Here is an 8,682-nt window from a genome sequence, read left to right on the forward strand (position 1 = left end):
AATTTTTGATGAAAATGTTTTGAAACCTTATATCTCAACACATCAACCTGACATTTCAGATTCTGATGAAGATGTTATAAAACAATTTAATAAACTTGAAGATTTGGTGACTGAATTAAATCTAGTTGCTCAGAAATCATTTACTGATCAATCAACTATTTCTTCTTTTTTGACCTCATCACCCACCCCTCCAATGGTTTCTCTTATTTCCATTGTCCCTATTTCATCTACTATCTTTACTACTTCTATACCAACTCAGGTCATAATCCCATTTTCTTTACCACCCTCAACATCCACATCAATTGTAGTTTCACCTTCCTCCCATTTACCAGTCATGGTAGCTCGTTATGCCCCCCTTGTCTTGCCTGGACAACTTCATGCCATGCCATAGGATTATCAAGTCCATATACCTCAATTTGATGGCATAGGGCCAATCACAACACAACAACACATAGACATAATGAATGATTATTCATATTTGCAAGAATTTGATGAAGATGATGTGAAAATGAGGCTCTTTGCACAAAGTTTGACAGGAGAAGTTAGGAAATGGTTAAGGGAATTTCCAACAGCTAGTATTGCAAATCTCCCACAATTTCATTGAAGTTTTCTCACAAGGTGGGAATTAAAGAAGAATGATATTCAAATCTTGGCCGAATATGAGAGTATAAAGAGAGTTCCTAGTGAAACAATTCAAGATTACTGCACTAGGTTCAATAACATTTACAATTCCATTCCAACAGAAATACAACCTCTACCAGGGCTATCTCTGAGCAAATTTCTATATGGTTTTGATGTAGATATGTCTTATTAATTGAGAGAGAGAAATACTGCTACCTTAGAGGAAATGCAAAGGAATGTTGTTAGTGTGGAAGAAAATTTAGTGGCTAAGAGAGCAAGGTTAAAGGTTGAGAGAACAGTCACAGTCAAATAAAAACCTTCTTCTTCTTCATCAGATGAAAATTTAGACACCTTAATTAAAACCACTGAAAGGATGATGGAAAGGATAAGTTTAACTGACAGGGTTCCACCATGAGAAACTCAAGGGCCTCCTCAAATAAAAAATCCTAATTTTAGAAATAATCCACCCTAAATTAAATAGAGAGAGCAAAGAGGCCCAGCTGATCAACATTAAATTAGACCTCCATTCTAGGAGAATTATGCAGATGAAGAAGATGAGATAGCCAAGGACCTTAAAGAAAATCAATTAAATCTATTTGGGAAAGGATAAATAGAAAATATTTTCTTAACTAAGGAGGAACAAGATCTATTCTTGTTATCACATCCATAAGTCGTCCCTGCAGCGTTAGATGATTATAAAAATGGTTACCAAAATTCTATCATGTAGGTACACAAACAGTATAATTTGAGAAGTAAGAAGACTGTTGGAAATCCTCCCAAGAAGATTCAGAGTGATGCCCCTTCCACCAGCTAGGCAAAGGATGATTCTCAAAGGGATACTTCTCAAAAGCAGGATGTAAGTATCAAGGAAGTTGATAAACCTCAAACATCTTTCAGTATTGAAAATGAATTAGCCAAGGTCAAAATTTCTATTCCTCTGATAGAATTGATTAACAAGAATGCATATAGATCTCAAGTCATGAAGGCACTAAAAATAGGAGAGGGAACAGACATAGTCAACTTAACTGATGACCAACCTAAATTATTGTTTGGACCTGAAGTTGAAGGGAAGTCTCAGGATGGTAGTGTGCCACCCTTCTATGTTAGTTTGAACATCCATGACTACATTCTACACAATGCCATGCTTGATTCTGGTGCTTTGCACAATATTATGCCTAGAGTCATTATGGAAAAGCTAGGATTAGATATAACAAGACCCTACAAAGATTTATATTCTTTTGATTCTAGCAAAGTAAGATGCTTAGGTCTCATCAAGGATTTATGTGTGACTCTGGCTCAAATCCTAGCAAAGAGTCTGGTAATGGACATTGTAGTGGCATACATACCTCCCAAATATGGAATGTTGTTATCAAGATCATGGGGAGAAAAATTACAGGGTACCTTGCAAATGGACATGACATATGCTACAATTCCTGTTTTTGGTCAACAGAGAAGGTTGTACATGGAAGCATTAATGAAATATATGGTAAGTAACAAAGAAAAACCAAATAATTATCCTATTTATTCTGTCCTTTCAAATATCGATTCCTTCATTCTATATAATGAAATATGCGTAGAAGACGAAGTGTCGAACTTGAAAATTGAATTGAACAAGGTAGAGGAGATGAAATTAGATGTAGGGAAGGAAGATGAAGAGGTTGAAGTGCTCTAGAACATGGATCTTGATGGTACGATGAGCAAGGAAGGAGAAGGGGTGGGTTTTTGGATCTTAAAATCGCAAATAGGTATAACAAAGGGATATTCTTACAAACTCAATTTCCAATGCACAAATAATATAGTTGAGTATGAAACATTGATTTTAGGACTACAGATTTTGAAATGGTCATGAGCTACAAGGATTTATGTACATGGTGATGTTGAACTCATCACTAATCAAATCAAAGGCGTGTACTCAATTAAACACCTTAGACTAAGGATCTACAAAAATGTTGTCTTAGATTTTCTGTAGTGTTTCCCAGAGTATCAATTATCTCTGATTCCCGCTGGTCAAAATATCTTAGTTGATGCATTGGCTACGTTAGCCAACACTTTTAACATTCCTTTTAATCCTAATAGAAAATTTGAGGTGGAAGTGAAGCGTAGGCCAGCTATCCCAGATAACGTTAGATATTGGGAAGTTTTTGGTAGTGATAAGTAGGTAGAAAAATTTTTACTATTAAAAGAAGAATATGAGAATGCACATATTGATTCAGATAACAATGCAGATAATGATATGAATGAAATAATTTTGAATGATACCGATGAAAATCCAGAAGATCTTGAGGTCCCACAATTGAAGGACAATGTGTTTCCAAGGGGTTTGGTACCATTAGAAGAGCAGTTTGATTTTAATGATGTGGCTAAAAAGCCAAAGATAGAACCTACAGGAGCTGAGGTTGAAGACTCTAATATATGTACTGAGGAAAATTAGAAGATTGTTAAGCTGTCCAAGTCCTTACCTCCTAATGAAAAACATAAGTACATTGATCTGCTAAAATTATATTCTGATATGTTTGCTTGGGGTTATTGTTGGGATGGGATCCCTAGGGTAAAATTTTGTTAGTAAAGTCAAATTTTGCAATAGTTTTTGTGAAAGAATGTAAAATCTTCATGAAATATGGAAGCGAAGCATGAAGCTAAGTAAGATTCAAAGGGGCATTAGTCCCTTGTATGGGTAGGTGATAGGTTGGTTTTGAGACTCACCAATGGTCCATGTGCCATGGTATTGTAATGAAAAGGCTATAAATAGTTGATTCATAGCGAGTCTAAAGGATAAATTTTGATAGAGAACCAATGTAAGGGCAAGGTGTTAAGGCAGGAAAATTTTGTTTCCTGTACTTAGGCGAAAGGGGAAGGCTCCTGCAGCTAAGTGTGCAGAGACCTTGGCAAGTCTGCAGCTGAGTGTGCGGGCCCCTGCAATTGGGTGCGCAGGGAGAAGAAGTTTGTATATGAAAATTTACATCTTAATAAACACTGTTTTGAGCTAAATCCATGCATATGTGCCTTATTTCTTTACTGTTTTTAAGTTTATGTATCTTCGCTCTGTGATCTGTTTTTATGTGAATTAAAGCTTCATTTCTATGTGAAACAGATAGATCTGTAATATTTATGCATAATAAGTATAATTAACCACATTCACGAAGCTCAGGACATTGCTAAATAAATATGTTGTAGTTAACTACTTGGGAAGGAAGATTTGCGCGAAGGTAGATATGAGCTATAAGAACCTTAGGAAACAGTCACACAGGCCTCTGGATGCAGAAACCTAGTTCTAGCATCCCCCAATACTGCTTCGGGTGAGACTGCAGCCTACGCTACATAAGTTGTTGCCAAAAGGGCCAATAGTTAGGGTTTTTTTGGTTGGTACGAATAACTCTGAACCTAGGTTAGGCCCCCTTAAGCCAACAAATGGTTCCGTTGCCAGGACCAGGATCAATCTGAGGAATGTGTGATGTCGAATAAGTGGTTCCCTACCAAGAAAGAAATTGAGAAGTGGCTCGATTAGAAAGAACATGCGTTTGCATCTTCGGAGAACAGAAATTCATGGTTATGTAAGGAGTAGTGGTTGAGTAGATACATGTACTCAGATGAAATCGATAAATTTTTCTATTTCTTCTCTTGCGAATTGCATGAGTGGCTATCTAGATTGGCGGATAGTCAGGGTATGTGGAGACTTGATGACCCTACTGTGTGGACTCCAGAGATGGTGAGGTGCTTGGAAGATTCAGAAAACAACATCGCGTGGATCGTTTATCACTAGATTGATCAAACACTCGGGGAATTTGTGACTGAGTTTGCGATCAATACAACTATCAGTTACAGTGAAGCAGAGCACATGCTATTTAGGGGACTACGAGGTAAGTACTTACGATCTCTAAAAACTTGGATTAAGATGATGTTCTGTGAAAAATAGGTTGTGCCATTACCTTGATGTTTGAGACTACGCGAAGCGGAAAACCCTTTAGAAGGAACAGAGAATGAGGCTTTGAATATAGTCCACTATTGGGATCCTTGTTGAGTGACGATGAAGGAATGATTCTGAATACACCGCAAAGTGTGTTGTAGTTGGTAAGTCAGGGTATCCCGCGGATAACTCATCCATCCACTCTACCTCCACCTCCACCTCTGCTGCATACACCTACACCTTCACCTCCACCATTCAACATGGCGAACACAGTGAAGATGTTGATCTTCAAAGGGGTAGGAAGCGAAGACATCAAACAATTTGGGTTTGTTGCAGATGCTGTGTGGACAACAAAATAGATCACTGATGATGATATGAAGAAATCACAACTGGTCACAGTGCTACAGGATAGAGCGTTGATATGATATATCAAGTATTTTCAAGATCACCCTGTCGCGACATTGGCAGATACTCAGCAAGCATTGAATCATGAGTTTAAGAAGCCTAAATATTAGGCATAGTCTATTATAGAGTTTAAGGAGATAAATAAAGTGGTGAATGAATCCTCATGGGTTTTTTATCAAAGGTTAAAATTCCTGATCTGGTAGGCTAATATGAACATCACAGACAAACAACACAAATATTGGTATATTGCTTCGTTGTTGCCCCAATCAAGATTTCCATTATCACAGCAAAAGATAGAAACGCAAGCAGAAGCTTTGGAAGTCATGATGAGGTTGGAAGCCTCGCCAATACAAGATACAAACATTGGATTACAATAGATTCACTCGCAGCTGGAAAGCCTACACTTGGAGTTGGAGAGCCTAAAGAAGGGAAAGGAAGCCTAGCTTGAGGTGTGCACTAAAGTTTGGTGCTTGGAATGCAAGGGTCATGGGCATGATAAGGACCATTTCCCGGTTTATCAGAATTATCTTATTGGGGGAGGGCCTATTCTGCTAAAGCCAAAAAATATCACTGGAACGAGTGTAGGAGAAACTCCATGGTGCGCTATTTGTAATGTTTCAGGACAACATGTGATGGACAGTTGTCGTTTACTACAAAAGTTGGTACAGACCCCTCAGCAATTATTTTGCAATTTATACAAGTCTATAGGTCATGATGAGCGCCATTCTCAAAGTTATGAATTAATGATGGATAAGACCCCTACCTACTGAATGTAGGAAGAAACTCGGCCTCAGGATGAGAGAGTGGGTACAAGATGCAGAGGATTCCAAGGCCAAGGAAGAGGAAGAGGAGGAGGGGCTGGTACAGTTCGTGGAAAAAATATCTTCTATAACTGTGGTGAGGCCAAAAGTTTTGCATGCGACTGTCAAAACCCAACGCATCCATCTTGTCAATATTGCAAACAATTCAATCATGTGATAGAAGATTACCTGATCCTTATAGCAAAGATGCAAGAAAAGAAGACGCAAACCCAACAACCTACGTAGAATATCCAAATGATGAGGGCAGAACCTCGTGAAGAAGATCACAGTGTTAATATAGTAATGCACAGTGGTATGGCCATAGGAGAAGATAAGGGAAAGCAACCAAAGAACAAAGGATGGGTGCACAAGGCCACTGAAAAGGAAGTCGGGTTTGACCTCAACTGGGCTAAAGAAACTTTTATGGAGGCTAAAAATAATTTCACTGAAGCTTCTACGTCCAGGATTCTGGAGAAATTAGCTAGGAACAATGAAGTACAAGATGTGGATCCTTCATTGTTAGTTACTTTTCTAAAGATCTGTATGAATTTGATGCACGATAAGAAGGCAGTAGAAGGACTCCAAGAGATAATATAAAACTGTGCGGGTAATATTAAGCTTCCTTCATAACAATGCATTGTAAGGAAGCTAGGTAAGCATAAGAAGCGGACAGGGCGCGAGATGAGGCTGACCACGCAGATAGGAGAGTATGAAATGGACCAAGTAATATTGGATCTGGGGTCAGATGCAAATGTGCTGCCTAAATAGACTTGGGAAAGGATGGGGAGACCTACGTTGCAATGGTCTCCTATACAACTACACATGGCCAATTAACAGAAGATTATTCCTATGGGGCACCTGTATGGGGTAATAGTCAATATTGAAGGAGCAAGTGCTTTGGCGGATTTTGAAGTAATAGAAATAGTAGATGACAACAATCTGTATCTTGCACTACTAGGAATTGATTGGGCCTTTGACATGGATGTGATGATTAATTTGAAGAAGTGGAAGATGACATTTGAGAGGAAGGCACTTAGGTTTATTTTGCCACTAGACCTAGCTGAAGGAGTGTGCTATACTAAACTTGTTTGTATTTTGTGGAGGATGATGATGATATAGACCAGATATACAAGATCACAACAAAAGGTGAAGATTGGATCAATCCGATGGCCAATGGATGAATCACGTGGGATAGGGATAATTCTTGTACCCCAAACTTGGATGAGAAACTTGAGCATTGACATAATCAGTTGCATGAAGTATCTACGTTGCACTGTAATATGATGACCAAATCACTACGATGCGTATCTACGGAGGTAATAAATCTTACACACTGTGATTGTTTGAATGATGTTAATCTATTTTTGGATGAATTTGAAAGGGAGGTGCCTGAGGAAAATCGATTCCATGCCCTTGAATTGGTACTATGTGCTACCCCTACCTGATGGTGGGGTACACACAAGGAAAGTTTTGTTGACTAGAAGGAATATAAGTGGATGATGAAGCTAAGGTTTGGATATGATAATACCCAGATGACTGAGAAATATAGCGGGAAGGGCACGAACACTTGGCGCGTTGGACTAAAGCTTGGGGAGAAGAACCGCAGCCAGAGTGGGTGCATGTTTTCTGCAATACCTTAGACACTATATGTATGAATTGGTATTTAGAAATAGAATTGCGCCACAGAACGACTGAATGGGACATTCTGCGGGAAAGCTTCTTATTAACTCTCATCTTTGAGCATGGATTTGAATGCATTGATGAAGCACTATAAGAAATTAAGGCCGCTATTTTTAGAATGCCTAAAGAGTCGGTGGAAGGGGTACAACTAGACTGGGTTACATAGCTGCGCATGCATTGGAATGCTACAATGTGACTGTTGAAGAAGAAGAGGAGGATAATCCAAGGTGTTAGTGTCGGTCATGATGCCCTCCATCAGTGATCAAAAAACTCTTTGCATATGCATAAGTAGGTGTGTCATCGATGTCAATTTTGCATTCCATTAGGCATGCCATAAAACTGATGGAGGAGCTGGTCCTTGCTCCCTTCTTGGCTTTGCTGGATCAGGTCATATCAGTTAATGAACTTGTGTCACGCTTGTTTTGTTTTGTCTTGAAGTCCAAAGTCTTAGGTCTAGGGTTTCAGTCAAGTGTCATTGCAAGATCATGAGTCAGAGGTCCATGGGTCCCCAGCAAGCCGGAAGGAGGTATGTAAATATGTTTCATTGATATTTTCATCAGGTACAGCTCATTTATACCTTGGATTTAAAAACCATGTTTTTAAAGCCAAGGTCATGTCAATTTTGTAAAAAATAAGGAAATTTCAAAAAATTCTTCACAATACCGGCAATAACCCTGGTCTCCTCGCCAGAGTCCATCATATGGTCTACCTGCAAAAAGAACGGAGTTAAAGCACTCAAAAAGTCAAATTCAGGACAAAAGTAAACTCAAAACAGTGTTAAAAGAAAGTGCCAAAACAAAACATTAGAAAGTGGGTTTGGTAAGTAAATTTTTCAAATTGGGCTTATAAAGAGTCAAATTCCCTCTAAAACACCCTCATTGTGCATCTAAGAGCTCGCAAAGAAGAGTGAGAGGGCGAAGAAGGCGAAAGGAGGCAAAGGGCAGCAAATTTGAACCATTTTCAGGTGTGCGACTTGTCAGAGGGCGTGCGCGACCTGTTGGGCAGTGCGCGACCTATCAGGCACCCCTCCGCAGTGCAAAAACTCAACGGGCACGACCAGTCAGGATGTGCGCGACCTGTCAAAGCCTGTGCGCGACCACTCAGCCTGTCACTCACAAAACCACTTCAAATTTTCTCAAATCGCCCTCTTGCTTGCTAAATTGATCGAGGTAGGGTCTATTAACCTATTGGATGCTTGAAATATGAATGATGGGCTTGTGTTCATATATATTTGCTACCAAGGATGTAAAGAGAAATGGATTTTAGTTATTG

Source organism: Pinus tabuliformis, chromosome 1_1, assembly GCF_031772625.1.
Source record: "Pinus tabuliformis cultivar Carrire ecotype Pingquan chromosome 1_1, CPIR1, whole genome shotgun sequence".
NCBI lineage: Eukaryota > Viridiplantae > Streptophyta > Pinopsida > Pinales > Pinaceae > Pinus > Pinus tabuliformis.